Consider the following 19,409-nt stretch of genomic DNA (forward strand, 5'->3'; position numbering starts at 1 on the left):
CCCCTTTTTTAGTTTCTTATCCAGCTGCTCCCATATCAGACCTCATCTTTTTAAATTTTATTTTTTGTTTACCTCTCTCCTTTCATTCACATGCTCATTTGAGAAGACTTAAGTTCTCCCAGCTTTGGACAATGACTGCTTTTAAAAACTGTAAGCTTTCAAGAGAACAGTTGCCCGAGACTCAGAATTGTTTTACAAATGGAGCCTGTGTATTATGTGGCCAGTGTCTTCACTCTAACTTGGTTATAAGACTGAAACCATTCTTCACTGCTCTAACATGCTGAATAAATCAACTGAGGGGGAGGAGGTGTTTATCTCTGTCTGTTTATATATGTTATGTGAGTTGTCATAAGGCTGTGTGACTTATCTAAGTGGAATATTGAATATCCATTGAAGTGGAATATTGTATATCCATTGAAGTGGAATATTGAATATCCATTGAAATGGATTTGTTAAGTCATTTATATTATTAATGAGCATTTAAATGCAACAGATATCATTTCAGGTGACTTCACATGAATGAATACAAGTCAGTGCTATTCGATTATTTTTTGATTGAAAAAAATAGACTTTGTACATCAGAGTGAACTCCTCACCTTAGAGAAGCATAATTTTCCAGCTTTTGCCCTAAGGTCTTCAGCCATAGGCCTTGTTACTACCTTTCTTCTTGCACCCTTGCATTTCCTACAGTGTAAAACACTGGAGGATCTATGTGAACCCCTGGGTTGGGTCACTTGCTAGGCTCTAGTTGCTGTTGTTGTTTTGTTTTTGTTGTTTTGTGCCACTCTTTCCTTGTTCACTGTGATTCTGCCACACTGCTGACTTTTCATGATGGTCTCACCCTCTTGGACTCCACGTTTGTGGTTCCTTCTGCCTGGAACATACAATCTCCCTCCCTAGCCTCACTGCTGTCACAACTCAAGTCTCTCAAGTACAGCTTTATCTATCACTCCCTCAGGGCAAACTTCCCTTGCTTTCAAGCTAGACTAGGTTCCTCTGCTACACACTTTCATGGTTTTCTTTTCTTTTCCTTCATAGCCCTTACCATAATTGTGTTTGAGTCATTACTTCTATGATTATCTGCTTAATGGCTTCTCCTCCCCTAAGTGGGGATTGTGTCTGTCAGATTCATTGTATCCCCAGCACCTTGTACCAGCATGTCATAGACACTTATTACATAGTTGCTGAATAAATGGATGAATGATCCTGTCCCAATATGGCTCCCACTCCCATCTTTTCACCAAAACTCCTTTTGCATGATTACCAATTACCTCCTTGTTGCTGAATCCACTAGATATTCTTTGGTTTCCATCTTGACTTCTTATCAGTATTAAACACTTGAGCACTTTTTTCTTAAAACACTGCTTTTTGGCTGGGTGCGGTGGCTCACGCCTGTAATCCCAACACTTTGGGAGGCCGAGGCAGGCAGATCACGACATCAGGAGATTGAGAGCATCCTGGCCAACACGGTGAAACCCCGTCTCTACTAAAAAAAATACAAAAAATTAGCCAGGCGTGGTGGCGGGCGCCTGTAGTCCCAGGTACTTGGGAGGCTGAGGCAGGAGAATGGAGTGAACCTGGGAGGTGGAGCTTGCAGTGAACCAAGATCGCTCTACTGCACTCCAGCCTGGGTAACAGAGCGAGACTCTGTCTTAAAAAAAAAAAAAAAAAAAAAAAGAAAGAAAGAAAGAAAGAAAAGAAAGACAGAAAGAAAAGAAAACCCTGCTTTTTGTGCCTTCGCTTATTCTCAGGATCCTTTGCCGGTTCCTCCTCACCTTTCCTAGTTCCTTGATGTTGGTTGCTCAGAGCTTGAACCTGAGCTATGTCCTTTTTTAAATTGTATGTTCAGTCCCTAGATTATCTTATTCTCACTTTACTGCTTTCAAATTTCATCTAGACCTTCAAACCTAGACTTTCCGTCTCCTATATAGCATGTGCCCTATATTGCTTGGTCATTTCACCTGGATGTCTGCTATAGGCATCTGCTATAGTTTAGATGTTTGTCCCCCAACACCTCATGTTGAAATTTGATCCCAATGTTGAAGGTAGGACCTAATGGGATGTGTTTGGGCCATGGGCATGGACGACACATGAATAAATTAATGCCCTCCCTCTGTGGTTGAGGAAGTGAGAGTGAGTGAGTAAATTGTTGCTCTGTTAGTTCCCACCAAAGTTGTTTGTTAAAAAGAGACTGGCACCCCCCTATTCTCTCTTGCTTCCTCTCTCACCATGTACTCTCTGCACACCTTGGCTCCTCTTTATCTTCAAGATGAGTGGAAGCAGCCTGAAGCCCTCACCAGAAGCAGATGCTGGTGCCATGCTTATCATACAGCCTGCAGAACTGTAAGCCACATAAACCTCTTCTTTATAAATTACTCAGCCTCAGGTATTCCTTTATAGCAACACAAAACAGATGAAGACAGAAAATTAATACTGAGGTGTGGGGTGTTCTATAAAGATACTTGAAAATGGCCAGGCATGGTGGCTCATGCCTGTAATCCCAGCACTTAGGGAGGCAAAGGTGGGTGGATCACAAGGTCAGGAGATCGAGACCATCCTGGCTAACACGGTGAAACCCTGTCTCTACTAAAAAACAAAAAATTAGCCGAGTGTGGTGGTAGGCGCCTGTAGTCCCAGCTGCTAGGGAGGCTGAGGCAGGAGAATGGTGTGAAACCAGGAGGCGGAGCTTGCAGTGAGTGGAGATCGCACCACTGCACTCCAGCCTGGTCGACAGAGTGAGACTCTGTCTCAAAAAAAAAATAAATAATAAAAAAAAAGATACTTGAAAATGGGGAAATGGCTTTGGACTAGTTAATGGGCAGGGGTTGGAAGAGTTTGGAGGGCTGAGAAGAAGATAAAAAGACTAGAAAAATTTAGGAACTTCTTACATATTGGTTAAATCGTTGTGACCAAAATGTTTATAGACATATAGACAGTAAAGGCCATGCTGACAAAGTCTCAGATGGAAATGAGGAACTTATTGGGAACTGGAGCGAATGTCACCTATATTATGCCGTAGCAAAGAACTTGGCTGCATTGTGTTCATGGCCTAGGGCTTTGTGGAAGGCCAAACTTAAGAGTGATGACCTAGGGTATCTGGTGGAAGAAATGTCTAAACAGCAACGCATTCAAGAAGTGGCACGGCTACTTTTAACAGTTAACTTTACTTATGATCAGAAACAGCAGCAAAGAATGATCTGAAGGTGGAATTTCTATTTAAAAGAGAAACAGAGCAAAACAATTTGGAACATTTATAACTTGGTCATGTGGTAGAGAAGGAAAGAATGTTTTCAAGTGAGGAATCCAAGGGTGATGTGGAGCAACCACTTGCTAGAGAGACTACCATGGATAAAAGGGAAACGGTGCTAATAGAATAATGGGGAAAAGGCCTCAAAGACATTTCAGAAATCTTTGAGGTCATCCCTCCCATCACAGGCTCAGAGGCCTATGAGGACAGAATGGTTTCAGGGGACAGGCCTGGGATGCTTTTGCCCTGTGCCACCGCAGGATGTGGGGAGCATCCCAATTGCTCTAGCTCTAGCTCTAATTGCTCCAAACAGCCCCAGGTACCACTCAGGCTGCTGTTCCAGAGGGCGTAAGCCTTAAGTTCTGGCAGCTTCTGCACGGTGTTGTCTGCAGGCTCCTAGAACGCAAGAGTGTTAGAGGCTTGGCAGCTTCCACCTAGATTTCAGAGGATGTATTGGAAATCCCGAATGCCCAGGCAGAAGCCTGCCACCGGGGCAAGCCACTGCAGAGAAACTGTACTAGGGCAGTGCCTAGTAGCTGTGGAAGCAGGGCTGCTGGCCTCCACCCTAGCATTATGGAGTCACCAGCAGCATGCACCTCAGTCTGTGAAAGCCTCAGGCACTCCACTCCAACCCATAAGAGCAGCCATGTAGACAGTGCTCAGCAAAGCCATAGGGGTAGGGCTGTCTGAGGCACTGGGAGCCCATCCCTCAAGCCAGTGTTCCCAGAATGCAGGACATGGAGTCAAAGTTTATTGTGGAGCTTGAAGATTTAATGTCTGCCTGTCTGCCCTACTTGGTTTCAGACTTGCATGGGCCTGTTACCTTTCTTTTGGCCAATTTCTCCTTTGGGGAATGAAAATCTTTACCTAATGCCTGTACAACCATTGCATCTGGGAATTAAATAACTTGTTTTTGATTTTACAGGCTCATAGCTGGAAGGAATTTGCCCTGAGTCTTGGATGAGTCTTTGGACTTCATATTTTTAAGTTGATGTTGGAACAAGTTAACGCTTTGGGGACTATTGGGGTAGAATGTATTTTGCATGTGAGAAGGACATGAGTTTGGGGGGAAAGGGGCAGAATATTATAGTTTGGATGTTTGTCTCCCCAAGCTTCATGTTGAAATTTGATCTGAATGTTGGAAGTGGGGTCTAATGGGAAATGTTTGGTCAGGAAGGATGACCTCTCATGAATAGATTAATGCCCTCCCTTTGTGGGGTGGTGGGGGCAGGTAAAGTGAGTGAGTTCTCACTCTATTATTATGCTGGTTGTTAGTTCCATGAAAACTGGTTGGTAAAAAGAGCCTAGCACCTCCCTGCTCTCTCTTGCTTCCTCTCTCACCATGTGATCTCAGCACATGCTCACTCTCCTTCCCCCTTCCCTTCTGCCAATAGTGGAGGCAACCTGCATCCCCTCACCAAAAGCTGAGCAGATGCTGGCACCATGCTTATTGTGTAGCCTGCAGAACCATAAGCCATATAAACTTCTTTCCTTTATAAATCACCCAGCCTCAGATATTCCTTTATAGCAACACAAAATAGACAAAGACACCATCTCAAACCTTGGCCTACCCAAAATTACACGTTTGATACTTTCCCCAAATCTGCTCCTCCCCAAATCTCAGCTGAGAGTATCTTCATCCTTTCAGTTAGTCATGCCAGAAATCTGGGAGTCAGCCTTTCTGCTATCTTCTCCTCAACTCCCATAAGCTGACACCTTACAAAATTCCATGGATCCTACCTCCAAAATACCTACCTCTCCACCTCCACTTCCACCATTTATCCAAGTCCAAATCACCATTCCCGGCTGGCATATAGCAGGAACCTCAGCTGGTCTCCTTGCTTCCACTCTTCCTGTGCCACCAGCCCTGCTACCACTACCAAAGTGCCTCTCTCCTTGGATAGTTCTAGACTAAAATTCCTGCTCTCTGACTCTCTTTTCCTAACTCTTCTTAGTGCTTTCTTCAGGTTTGTTAATAGAAAATATGTTAATGGTTCCTCAGGGTGGCCTCTATTAATCTCTTTTATTGCATATAGATCTTACTAGTTTAATGTTCATTGTCAACCTTATTTACAAGTTCTTCAAGAAACTTTATGGTTTTTTGTTTTTTGTTGCTTCTTTCTTTTGTTGTGAATAGCTGGTGTGAGTAACTGAATAGCTGATGAAGCAATGGAGAAAGCCATAGTCAGGATTTTATAACTGTTCTGACTTTTGGAACACCAAGGACCTATGGCACACTGATTTTTCTTGTTAGTACACTATGTAATCCAGACCTGCAATAACCCAGTATCTGTGATAAGTTAAGGGGAGACTAACCCATCACAGACACTGGGTTATTGCAGGTTATCCAGATCCAGTATCGGTGATGGGCTAAAGTCTCCCCTAGATATATGACCCCACAGGGTTAATTTTTAATTAATTATATTTTAAACTCCAAGTAAGTTTTTCCTTTTTTTTTCCCCAGAGGAAAGCACGAATACAGTTCCTCACTACCACAAATTATGCAGTCGAGTTTCCCGCATTTGGGGAAATCACAGTGGGAAGCACACCTACGGAGTGCAATGGATGAGCCTCACCCTGGAAGAACCACCTTCATGATCATGGCATCTCCCCTGCCTGGTAAGAATCCAAATAAGTTTTGATATTAGAGATTTATCAACAACTTGTTAGTTGTATTCAGTGGGGAGAGTGTTTCAAAGTGCTGTGCTGTCTGGGAAAGTTAAGCAGAGACCCAGAGAAGCTATGCCAAGCAGGCCACCAGCAAAGGCAAAGGCAGCGTTTTACAGCTTATTCCGTAAAATGCCTGGAAAAGTCTGTTCCTCAGCACTATGAATGCTGGTCTTTGTTAGGAAATTATGCAGAAGTGTCACAATGCTATAATAGCAACTTGATTTTTTGTTTTTAAAATACCAGTTTCTTAAGACTCCTTATCAAGTTCTTCTGCTCTGAAAAAACAGAATCCTTATCAATTCATCCTTTTACCTTCTCTATAAAGAAGAATATATATTGTCATAGAATATATTTCTAAATTTGCCTTCCCCCATTGCAAATCTCTGCTACCAGGCAACAACCTTCAAGGCAGCTTTAAAGTGTTATTGCTCAGGAGAAAACAAATACAACTCCAGTGTGGCCATTATGTCATTATTCCAGTGGCTTTTGCTTTGGTTCGGTGTGTTTTGTTTTCATAATTTAAAGTCCAAGGAGTGTCTCCTTAAAGTGGCCCTCAGCTCTAAAGCCATTCCTGGGGTCTTCTCCTTCAGCTTCACCCATTAGAAGGACATGATTAGAAGACTGTGAGGAAACCTCACAAAGCAAGGAGGGTTAAACTAGGTTTTAAATTCAGTGGGTAAGTGAAGGCAAGTACCTCATCTCTCCAAGCAAGACCTTCTTAGCTGCTAAGAGCAGGAGCTACTGAAGGAACCAGTCATACACAGCTAAGAGCTATGGGAGGTATCTAAAAGCAAAGGACCTGACTGATTCTATAAGTAGTCCCTGCAAAAATCCATTCCACTGCTTTGTACATCTTGTAATGCTCCCCCACCCTGCACCTACACGTGCATGCACACACACACACACACACACACACACACACTTCCCTTTTTGTCATTATTGGGGCTCCAGAGATTGATCCATCTTTATCATCAAATTTTTGGGTGGCTTTTTTTTTTGAGACTGAGTCTCACTCTGTCGCCCAGGCTGGGTTGCAGTGGCGCAATCTCGGCTCACTGCAAGCTCCGCCTCCCAGGTTCACGCCATTCTCCTGCCTCAGCCTCTCCGAGTAGCTGGGACTACAGGCGCCCGCCACCACGCCCGGCTAATTTTTTTGTATTTTTAGTAGAGGCGGGGTTTCACCGTGGTCTCGATCTCCTGACCTCGTGATCCGCCCGCCTCGGCCTCCCAAAGTGCTGGGATTACAAGCATGAGCCACCGCACCCGGCTTGGGTGGCTTTTATGCTGTAGAGAGCACTTTGCCATATCCTGGTTAAGAAATGAGGCCTTGTCATCTGTGGGATCCAGTGCATTTGGGGAAGGGGTGATTACTGGTGAAAGTACAGGCTGTGCCCTATGTGTTGGGCGGGCCAGGGGGACACAACTTCAAGGGCTGGGGCAAAGTCTACTGGATTAGGTAAGAGGATTAGCAGTGTGTCTGTGAAACCACCATTGCAAAATCATAACTGAGACAGTGAAAGAGATCTTACCTAAAATCTTGCTTCTAACCTCCAAGCTGTCCTTCTTCATTCCTGGGCATGGTCTGAACCAACTTCAGGGGGATCTTAGTTTTTAATTTATAGTTTAAAACAGAGATAACAGCCCTTCTCCAAAACAAAACTCCTTCTTGCCTGGGGACTAGACTGCATTTGTAGGACTAACAAATTAGCCACAAAAGTAGAAATTATGGTTTAGGAGTCACGTAGCTGGAGACTACAGGATTCTGACCCTCCCCAAATTGCTCCTGGGGATAACATCATTATTGTAAAATGAAATGTTAGTGCTTTAGATATTTTGCAGACCCCACACTTGACGGATCAGCTGGCACCACCCAGATTGATAAACTGGGTCATCTGATTTTGGGGCCCCTACCCAGGAACTGACTCAGCCCAAGAAGACAGCTTTGACCCCTTATGATTTCACCTCCAACCCAGCCAATCAGCACTCCTGACTCACTGGTTTTCCCTCACCCTCCAAATTATCGTTAAAAATGCCCATCTCTGTATGCTTGAATGCTTGGGGAGACTGATTTGAGTTATAATAAAACTCCAGTCTCCCGCCAAGCTGGCTCTGCGTGAGTTACTCTTTCTTTATTGCAATTCCCGTCTTGATAAATTAACTTTGTCTAGGCAGCAGGCAAGGTGAACTCATTGGGCAGTTACAAATTTGGGGCTTGCTGGGGATTGCCCTTGTGGCTGCCTGCCCATGGTTTGGTAGACTTCCTCCAGCAACAGATCCAGAGGCCAGCCCAAGTGGCCACCTAGTTCTCTTGGACTGGGGGCTGACTTTAGTACAGTCTCTACTAGTGGGGTGCTGCTGATCCAATGTGCATGGATTTAATTCCAATATAGAAATAGTCCTGGGAAATATCCCATAACTGTAGCTCCATGGTGGAATGTTTGTCTGTAGCCCCATGGTGGGGTGTCTGTCTCCAGCACCACCACTGGGTGTCTGGGACTATAGTCCGATCACTGGGTGTCTGTCTGTAGCCCATCATAGAGTGTCTGTAGCTGTAGCCCCATTATGGGGTGTCTGATTTGGTGAGGATTCTAGGTGCTGCCAACAGCCCCTTCCTTCTCCTATTTTTCAACCTCTCTGGATGTGCTGCTGTCTCTTGGTTGCCTTGCAGGGTGTCTTTTTGTAGCCCCATCATGGGGTGTCTGTCTTTCGCCCCATCATTAGATGTCTACTGGTGGGGTGTCTAATTGGATGGAGAATAGGGGACTTGTTTGGAGGAATACTCTTGGTTTGTGACTGGGTCTGGAATCTGTGTCTCAAAGGCCTTCTGTCTGTCTTGTCTTTGTTGTGTGTGTGTTTGCATATGTTGAGGGGATCTCTGAGGGAATTGCTCATGGAAGTGCAGCAGGCCTAACTCAGAGAACTCTACATAAGTCAGGTTACATCTGGTGAGCCCTGAAGAAAGCTCAACAGGCCTGACATGGGGTGACTGTCCATTCTTCATCTTGCCCAGAGACTACCCATTTAATTACTGGTTGGAGGTCATCCCTCTCCACTTGGAGTGGATCAAAGACTATAGGAACTAACATGAGAAAGTTTGAGCCTTGCCAGGTCAATATTGGTTGCTGAATGAGGTGACTAGTGTCTGTTTTGTTATGTGTATTTTGCTTCGGCTGGGATGGAAAATATTAATTCACTTCCCCATGCAACCCATCAGGCAGCATTTTGCAAAAGTGAGAAGCTTTTGCCTATGGTTCCATAAAACAGAAATGGTTGATTTTCTTTTGTAACAGGGCTTGGCCCCCACAGCGATGGCACAGTAAGAAGGGTCATCAAAAGCTGCTTCATTCTTCTGGAAGCTTCAGAGAAAGGGAACACAGAAATCTGGTATACTGGTAAAAAGGGTAAGAATTTCTTACCAGCTGAGCTTCTGGTCTCTCTCTCTCTCTCTCTCTGTTTGTGTGTGTGTCTGTATTTGTACAAATGACAAACATCACTGTTTGTCTCCTCTGCAAGGGTTTGATTAGTAGAAGAAAGGATTCGTGAGACTAGTCTTAGGTTGTAGCAAATCTGTTGTACTTTGTGCTAAGAATTTGTCTTTCTGTGCTGTTCTGCAATGGAGAGAAGGGAATCACAGAATAGAATGTGGGTTTAGGACTCCTGTAAGCCCACTTTTCAAGCCAGCCTGGCAGGCTGCTCAGTTACAAACTTTGCTGTGTGTCCCTGAAACCAATACCAGATGAAATTTATCTGTCTTGTTTTATGTCTTTAAGAGCCCAACCTTGTGACCATGTGGAGATACTTTCTCTTGGTCTCTGCCATCCAGAGGACAGGAATTTGGGGGTTCATATCATAGTTAACCCTAAAAGTTATCCTGAGCAGTTAAAAGCCTTTGCAAGCTCAAAATCGGCTGCTCTAGGCTTCTTCTAGGAAGAGCTAGAAATTGCTCAATGCTGTAACTCAGTAGCTAAGGCATTGTCTTTTGACAATGGCAGCCCAGGTTCAATTCTTGGCTTAGGGAATGAGTCTTTTCTGGTTTATTTGTGTAACTTTTTGACCCTTATTGATTCTTTTTCCCCCGTGGACCACTTTTGATTTCCTGTCTTGAGTTTTCCTTTGAACTGCCTTGGGAAGATTCTAAATCTTATTTAAAAAAAAAAAAAAGAAACTACTTACTATCTCTTTGAATCACCTTGTGTATCCATTATAACCTTTTTTAAAATATTAATTTCCCATGGAAAGTTATCTGTGGCAAAGTTCAAAAGCAAGGAATATTGACCGTCTGTCCTGGCTAGAGTCTAGTAATTAGATATTTAAAAAATAATTTTTAAAGAGCTGTATGGTTAAAATCTGCTTGATTCAAAGCAGATATCCAAACTGTACATATATTTAAAATATCTTTACTTTTTTTTTCTCTTCTTGGATCTTATTTTTCTAAAGAAAAAAAAAAGGTTTTTTCTTCTCAGTTGACTGAATTGTTTTTCTCCACTTTTGTCTTCTCAGCACTCTTGATGCCCACATGAGAGAACCTAAGACAAATTCTAACAGCCTGGGACTCTTAGGGAAAAACAGAGGAGGTGCCACAGGCCCCATTCTGGGAAAAAGCTCTGTTTTTCTCATGGAACCCTAGGAATTGAAAGAGAATAGATCCTTCTCAAAATCTAAGGCTGTGTTCTGTTTTACATTACATTACTTGACATTTTTTACTTTGGCAGGTATCAAAAATTACTTTGCATTATTTGAGAGCTTTCAATCTTGGTGTATAATAACCAGGTAGGAAATATACTTTAAGGAATGGGTAATGGCAGTTAAGAGGGATGCTTGGCTTTTGGATTTTTGGATTAGAGAAGCATGCTCTTGGCCACCTGGAAGGTATGGAAACATCCCCACCCCCAACTGAGAGGAGACTCCCATGGAGGATGGGCTGATTTCAAAATGGGCTGATTGGCTTTGGGTTGCTTTGCAATGACATGCATGGTAGAAGCATTGCACTGTCTTCTCCCATAGCATTTCCCTCTTTTGGGGGGATCCAGGATGCAGTATACAAATGGCACCCTTAATTTTGGGGATGTGTTTTTGCCTTCCAGCTATGCCTTCTTATTAGGCCCTAGAAATGCCATGCTTTCCTGGTGCTGTTCCTCCAAGGATGCCACCTTGAAGCCAGTAATCCAATTAAGAAACTGGCAAATGAAAAATCTTACAACTACCAGACCTTCTGTCTGTCTGTCTATGTCTATGTGTTGTATGCATGATGTTTGTATAAAAGAGCTCTAATTGGCTTAGAAAAATAAGCCCTTAAGTATTTTGTCAGAAAAATAGAAACTTTTTAATGCCTTTTTGTTCACGTGATTTCAGTGATCTTTCAGAAATTAAAAGTTTTAAAGATTATTGGTAAAATAAAAAATGTCTTCACAATTTAGATGTTTGGTCTAAATAAGGTCAGATGTTAGGTTTGCTAAATGCTGTAAGGTCATAAACTGTTTCTTTGACTTTCGAAAATGGTTAGACTTACCTACTTTGGAGCGATTAGAAAGTCTAGCTAAGGTCTGGGGACATGTGGAATTAGCCATGCCCCCTAGCTATGCTGGAGTCAGTCAGACCTTATCTGCACTTCTGTCTGATGTCCTAGGCTCCACACTTAGTACATAATTAAAACCACTTACTTATCAGGTTTTTCGCCAAAAACAAAAGTTGCTAAGAGTTAACATTGTAACTTGTAATTGAGACTACTTGGAGAAATAGTTTTACATGCAAGATGTGTAAGGAAAGTAGAATGTGCTTTAGCTAAAAGATTCAATAAGGTATGGGAATATGGCATTTGTCAAAGGGAATGTAATTTTGTCTAGTTCAGAGGGCTTTAAAGATTGTCTTAACCTAAAAGAGTAATGGGACAAAACTGAAGGTTTAAGCAAGTTGAAAAGTGTTTGTGAAGGGTTGGTCTTGTACAGAAAGTTCTGTGGGTATGAGCAAGTTGGCTAAAATTTGAAGGGTTTATTTAATTTTTTTCTGTAGGTTGAACATAAAAGCACACTAATGCAGGGCCAGAATCTGGGCCCATGTGTCTAAGCAACAGGGTTTTCTTAGAAAATTAATCTGCTGTTTAATGGAAAATTGTAAAGGGTTCTAAAAAAGTTTATAAAAACCTTACCTTATGGTCAAACTAATTAAAACTGGATAATTTATAACATTTTACTTAAAAACTAGCTTTAGCATTAAAGAGGCATTAATGCAAATATGAAATTTGGTTTTCTCTTTTAAAAAAGATTTTTGTGTTATTGATATATGTTCCAAAATTATGTGAAACTCCTATAATTCTGATATGACTTTGTATATGTTATCATTAATAATTATAATTGTTATGTTAAATTATTGTGTGCCCCAGAAGTAACAAATTTCCTTGTCAATTGTGTCTTTAACTGTGGCTGGCCTAAAACTTTGTCATCCACAGACAATTATCATCTTTTGATCTTCTTTAAGTGGTGGTTTTATAATCAGCTATAACACTCTAACAGGTGCTCTTAAATGCAGGTTTCTGAAAACTTTGGATTTTGTGAGGTTAGAATAGAGGAAAAACTTTCAGGGCTCTCATTGAGAGCTGAAAGTTCATGAATACTAAGCAGAACAGAAGTTAACTGCATGGGCTGAACTAATAGAAGACTGAAGCAACTTTTTTTGACTTTTTGCATAAAACATTGCTGATCGTTTTTTGTTTTTCAGAGCTAGGAAAACCTTTCTTTTGAGCTATTTACAGCTTTTAATATTGAGTAAAGTACACAGCTGTAAATAAAATTTGGAGCATATTTGTTTCTCTCTTCCTGATTTTGCCAGGATTTGGTAACTATTTGTGAGTATTCTTATGGCAATATAGTTATTTCCATAAGTGCAATAAGAATGTTTTCCTTTGCAACAGGACACAAAGAAATTGGTTATTTTACCAAGGCTTTGACTGGAATCGTGTGCTTGCCTTTAAGAAATAAAAGCCTCTTGGGGCCAGGCATGGTGGCTCATGCCTGCAATCCCAGCACTTTGGGAGATGAGGGAATGCAGATAGGATGAGCTCAGGAGCTCAAGACCAACCTGGGCAATATGGTGAAACCCTGTCTCTACTAAAAATACAAAAATTAGCTGGGTGTGGTGGCACATGCCTGTAGTTCCAGCTACTTGGGAGGCTGAGGTGGGAGGATTGCTTCAGCCTGGAGCACAGAGGTTGCAGTGAGCAGAGATGGCATCACTGCACTCCAGCCTGGGTGACAGAGCAAGATCCTGTCTCAAAAACAAAACAAAACAGAGAAAACAAAGCCCCTTGGGAAAACTGGCCTCATACCTTGTCTACACAGTCCCTGTGTAGGGTTCCTGATCTGTGGTAAGTAAAGAATGTCACTTTCTAACAGGCCCAAGAGCCCCAAGTTATCTTGGGACCTCAAGAGGAGAGGAGTTTATCCAACTCATGGTTATTTGAGTGTAGAAATCCATGACTTGGCCTGGCTTTAAAAAAGTCTTGTTTGAGATTCCTTATGGAACAGAGTTCCATCAAAACCAATTTAAAAAGCCTATGTGAAAAATAATTATTGTTGCTGCACTTCATGCAAATAATCAGACAGAGCACAAGAAGACAAAAACTTATTTTGCAAGTAAAGTTGACCTACTGTGATTTATTTTTAATTAAAAAATGGGGACTGGAGACAGAAAAATTATGCTCCAAAAATAAAAAACATTCATTGTTAGTTGTTCTTGAGTTTTTTCTGCAGTTTGGACTAAATCCTAAATTATTTGTGGACTACAAGTCCCCAAATTAATGGGTTCAAATCTTTACTTTTAAAAGTAGGAATTGCATTCCTTATGCTGGAACTCATTATTTACTTTGTAGTGTGCTGTTCCCTTAAATGCAATACTAAAATTATAGATGATAATACTATCACATTTTTCAGCCATCCTGAGTGAGTATGCTCAGACAGTTGCAAAGTGGTTCCAGTCCTCTCACCTTGGAGTCAACACCTACCCCGACTATGCCCCAGTCAGCAGGAAGAAGTTAGAGTGGTCTTTGCCCTTTCTCCTTCTTCTTTAGCCAACACCTTAAGATTAAGGTGTTATAAAACCCAAAGGAAGGGATTGAAACTGCCATTGCAAAAGTATAACTAAGACAGTAAAAGAGACCCAACCTAGCCAAGTCCATCTTGCTTCTAACCTCCAAGCTGTCTGTGTTCATTCCTGGTCAAAGTCTGAAATAACATTGTGGGGAACTTAGTTTTTTTGTTTTTGGTTTTTTGTTTTTTTGAGACAGAGTCTTACTCTGTCACCCAGGCTGGAGTGCGGTGGCATGATCTCAGCTCACTGCAACCTCTGCCTTCTGGGTTCAAGAAATTCTCGTGCCTTAGCCTCCCAAGTAGCTGGGATTACAGGTGCCCACCACCATGCCCAGCTAATTTTTGTAGTTTTAGTAGAGACAGGGCTTTGCCATGTTGGCAAGGCTTGTCTCAAACTCCTGACCTCAGGTGATATGCCTACCTTGGCCTCCCAAAGTGCTGGTGAGAGGTGGAGCCAGCTGGCCTTCTTGGGCTGAATGGGGACATGAAGAACTTTTCTATCTTACAAGAAGATTGTAAAATGCACCAATCAGTGCTCTGTAAAAACACACCAATAAGCACTCTGTAGCTAGCAAGGGGATTATAAAATGCCCCCATCAGTGCTCTGTAAAATGCACCAATCAGCAGGATCCTAAAACTAGCCAATCACAGGGAGGATTGAAAAATGGGCATTCTGATAGGATAGAAATGGAACATGGGAGGGGACAAATAAGGGAATAAAAGCTGGCCACACCCAGCCAGCAGCGGCAAGCCACTCGGATCCCCTTCTACGCTGTGGAAGCTTTGTTCTTTTGCTCTTCAAAATAAACCTTGCTACCGCTCACTCTTTGAGTCTGTGCCACCTTTAAGAGCTGTAACACTCACTACAAAGGTCTGCAGCTTCATTCTTGAAGTCAGCAAGACCATGAACCCACAGCAAACCAACTCTGGACACATTTTGGGGGCTCGTCCGGGATAGCACCATGCATTGAGTACCATTTCACTTGCTATTCTGTCCTATTGTTCCTTAGAATTCGGGGGCTAAACACTGGGCACTTGTCAGCCAGTTAGAAGGAACTATTGCGGCCCCTGGACTAAAGACATGGGTGTCAGGCTTTCTAGGAAAGGGCCCTCTAAAAACCCCCGACTCTTTGGAGTTAGGAGCGTTGCTTTGCCTGGAAACAGCTTCTGCTTTTCCTGTACTTCCGGGCTGAGCCAAGGGTCAACAGAGAGGGAAGCCACTCACTGTGGGGTCCCGACAAAAATTTGGTTGACCTTGCAGCCATGAGCAGACTCTCAAAGTTACGTCACCCAAGTGAGACTCGTCCATCTATCCTATCTATCCTGACCCTTGCCTCCTGGGTCCTAATGCCTGTCAGACAAACTTCCTCCCGCCTCTCTTCTCCAAGGGTAGTCCTGCTTCTAAAAAGCACTCCCTGTCCCTGGTGCTTTTCTAGTTTCTCCTATAAGAATGATTTCTGTTAAAAATTTCGGGACTCTCTTCCCTTTTTTAGGCACCCAGGCTCACCAATCAGAAAGACATAATTATTGCCCGAAGCCCTATCGCAGGGGGCACTATCTGGGCCTACAGACTAGTAGGCCTAACAAAGGCTATTCCCAAAGCTAAGATATGGGGAGCCTCAGAAATTATAGACTCCAAAACTGGGGGGGGGGGGCGGATATCCTTCCTATTCATATGATGAGAAGTAAGGAAAAAAGGCATCACTCTTACAACCCTGGAGATCCCTTCTCTCCCTCAAGGTATGGCCCTCCACTCCATTTTGAGGCATATCATCTGTATAGGACAAGGTTAAGGTCCCAATACCAACAGAAGAAAATGCTTAGGACTCTAACTAACAGGTTTTCAAGAATGTGTCAGTAAGGGCCACTAAATCCAATTTTTCTCTGTCCTCTTTGTGGTCTAAGAGGAAAGGCAAGGGTGCAGGTTTTCAAGAATGCATTGGTAAGGGCCACTAAATCCAACCTTCCTCTATCCTCTTTGTGGTTTAGGAGGAAAACTAGTGTTTCTCCTGCTGCTTCAGTGACCACAACTATTCTGAACAGCAGGGTCCAGGGACCATTGCAAGTTTTGGGGCAGGGATAAAAAAACAAACCAAAACCATGGGCGGTTTTTTCTTTTAGATGGGAAACACTCAGGCATCAACAGGCTCACACTTGAAATGCATCCTAAGCCATTGGGATGAATTTGACCTACAAGCCCTGAAAAAGAAGAGGCTTATTTTTTTCTGCACTATGGCTTGGTCCAAATATTCTCTCTCTGATGGGGAAAAATGGCCACCTGAGGGAAGTATAAATTACAATAGTATCCTGCAGCTTGACCTTTTCTGTAAGAAGGAAGGCAAATGGAGTGAAATACCTTATGTCCAAGCTTTCTTTTCAATGAAGGATAATCCACAACTATGCAAAGCTTGCAAGCTACATTCCACAGGAGGACCTCTCAGCTTACCCCCATATCCTAGCCTCCCTACAGCTCCTATTCCTATTAACGATGAGCCTCCTCTAATCTCCCCCACCCAGAAGGAAACAAGCAAAGAAATCTCCAAGGGGCCACAAAAACCTCCGGGTTATCAGTTATGTCCTCTTCAAGCTGTAGGGGGAGGGGAATTTGGCCCAACCTGGGTACATGTCCCCTTCTCACTCTCTGATTTAAAGCAGATCAACATAGATCTGGGGAAGTTTTCAGATGATCCTGATAGGCATAGGGCAAAACTTCAACCTCACTTGGAGAGATGTCATGCTATTGTTAGATCAAACCCTGGCCGTTAATGAAAAGAATGCAGGTTTAGCTGCAGCCTGAGAGTTTGGAGATACTTGGTATCTTAGTCAAGTAAATGATAGGATGACAGCCAAAGAAAGGGACAAATTCCCTACCAGTCAGCAAGCTGTCCCCTGTATGGATCCCCACTGGGACCTTTACTGAGATCATGGGAACTGGAGTCGCAAATATCTGTTAACCTGTGTTCTAGAACGACTAAGAGAATTAGGAAAAAGCCCATGAATTATTCACTGATGTCCACCATAACTCAGGGAAAGGAAGAGAATCCATCCACCTTCCTCAAGTGGCTACCGGAGACCTTAAGAAAATATACTCCCCTGTCACCTGACTCCCTCGAGGGTCAATTGATCCTAAAGGATAAGTTTATTATTCAACCAGCTGTAGATATCATGAGAAAACTCCAAAAGCAAGCCCTGGGCCCTGAACAAAATCTGGAGGCATTATTAAAGCTGGCAACCTTGGTGTTCTATAATAGGGACCAAGAGGAACAGGCCGAGCAGGAAAAGTGAGATCAGAGAAAGGCCACAGCCTTAGTCATGGCCCTCACGAACAAACCTTGGTGGTTCAGAAAGGACAGAAAATGGAGCAGGCCAATCACCTGGTAGGGCTTGTTATCAGTGTGGTTTGCAAGAACACTTTAAAAAAGATTGTCCAACGAGAAACAAGCTGCCCCCTCACCCATGTCCACTATGCCAAGGCAATCACTGGAAGGCACACTGCCCCAGAGGACAAAGGTTCTCTGGGCCAGAAGCCCCCAAGCAGATGATTCAACAACAGGACTGAGGGTGCCCGAGGCAAGTGCCAGCTCATGTCATCACCCTCACTGAGCCCTGGGTAAGTTTAACCATTGAGGGCCAGGAAATTGATTTCCTCCTGGACACTGGCACAGCCTTCTCACTGTTAATCTCCTGCCCTGGACCGCTGTCCTCAAAGTCCATTACCATCCGAGGAATCCTGGGGCAGCCTGTAACCAGGTATGTCTCCCACCTCCTCAGTTGTAATTCAGAGACTTTGCTCTTTTCACATGCCTTTCTTGTTATGCCTGAAAGTCCCACACCCTTATTAGGGAGGGACATATTAGCCAAAGCTGGAGATATTACCGATATGAATATGGGGGACAAGTTACCCATTTGTTGTCTCCTACTTGAGGAGGGAATCAATTCCAAAGTCTGGGCATTGGAAGGACAATTCAGAAGGGCAAAAAATGCCCAGGCAGTTCAAATCAGGCTAAAAGACCCCACCACTTTTCCTTATCAAAGGCAATATCCCTTTGGGCCCAAGGCTCATAAAGGATTACAGTATATTGTTAGACATTTAAAAGGTCAAGGCTTAGTAAGAAAATGCAATAGGCCCTGCAACACCCCAATTTTAGGAGTACGAAAAGCAAATGATCGGTGGAGACTGGTGCAAGATCTTAGACTCATCAATGAGGCAGTAATTTCTCTATATCCAGTTGTACCCAACTCCTATACCCTGCTCTCTCAAATACCAGAGGAAGCAGAATGGTTCACTGTTCTGGACCTCAGGGATACCTTCTTCTGCGTTCCCCTGCACTCTGACTCCCAGTTTCTCTCTGCCTTTGAGGATTCCACAGACCACACATCCCAATTTACGTGGACAGTCTTGCCTCAAGGGTTTAGGGTTAGCCCTCATTTGTTTGGTCAGGCACTGGCCCAAGATGTAGGCCACTTTTCAAGTCCAGGAACTCTGGTCCTTCAGTATGTGGATGATTTACATTTTTTATTTTTATTATACTTTAAGTCATAGGGTACATGTGCACAATGTGCAGGTTTGTTCCATAGGTATACATGTGCCACGTTAGTTTGCCGCAACCATCAACTCATCATTTACATTAGGTATTTCTCCTAATGCTATCCCTCCCCCTGCCCCCCACCCCATGACAGGCCCCCCATGTGTGATGTTCCCCACCCTGTGTCCAAGTGTTCCCATTGTTCAGTTCCCAACCATGAGTGAGAACATGCAGTGTTTGGTTTTCTGTCCTTATGATAGTTTGCTGAGAATGATGGTTTCCAGCTTCATCCATGTCCCTGCAAAGGACATGAACTCATCCTTTTTTATAGCTGCATAGTATTACCTGGTGTATATGTGTCACATTTTCTTAATCCAGTCTATCATTGATGGACATTAGGGTTAGTTCCAAGTTTTTGCTATTGTGAATTGTGCGACAATAAACATACGTGTGCATGTGTCTTTATAGTAGCATGACTTTTAATCCTTTGTGTATATACCCAGTAATGGGATGGCTGGGTCAAATGGTATTTCTAGTTCTAGATCCTTGAGGAATCACCACGCTGGCTTCCACAATGGATGAACTAGTTTACACTCCCACCAACAGTGTAAAAGCATTCCTATTTCTTCACATCCTCTCCAGCATCTGTTGTTTCCTGACTTCTTAATGATCGCCATTCTAACTTGTTTGAAATGGTATCTCATTGTGGTTTTCATTTGCATTTCTCTGATGACCAGTGATGATGAGCATTTTTCCATGTGTCTGTTGGCTACATAAATGTCTTCTTTTGAGAAGTGACTGTTAATATCCTTTGCCCAATTTTTGATGGGGTTGTTTGTTTTTTTCTTGTACATTTGTTTAAGTTCTTTGTAGATTCTGGATATT

At 43.0% G+C, this 19,409-nt stretch overlaps 1 non-coding gene across 1 annotated transcript; it reads right to left on the reverse strand.

Moving 5' to 3' along the window:
• Positions 1-5,709: 5,709 nt before the first annotated feature.
• On the reverse strand, positions 5,710-5,874 carry LOC115835662. The gene has a single exon (XR_004030691.1). It is a non-coding gene; the product is annotated as a U1 spliceosomal RNA (small nuclear RNA).
• Positions 5,875-19,409: the final 13,535 nt, after the last annotated feature.

This window comes from Nomascus leucogenys, chromosome 6 (genome assembly GCF_006542625.1).
Source record: "Nomascus leucogenys isolate Asia chromosome 6, Asia_NLE_v1, whole genome shotgun sequence".
Classification (NCBI taxonomy): domain Eukaryota; kingdom Metazoa; phylum Chordata; class Mammalia; order Primates; family Hylobatidae; genus Nomascus; species Nomascus leucogenys.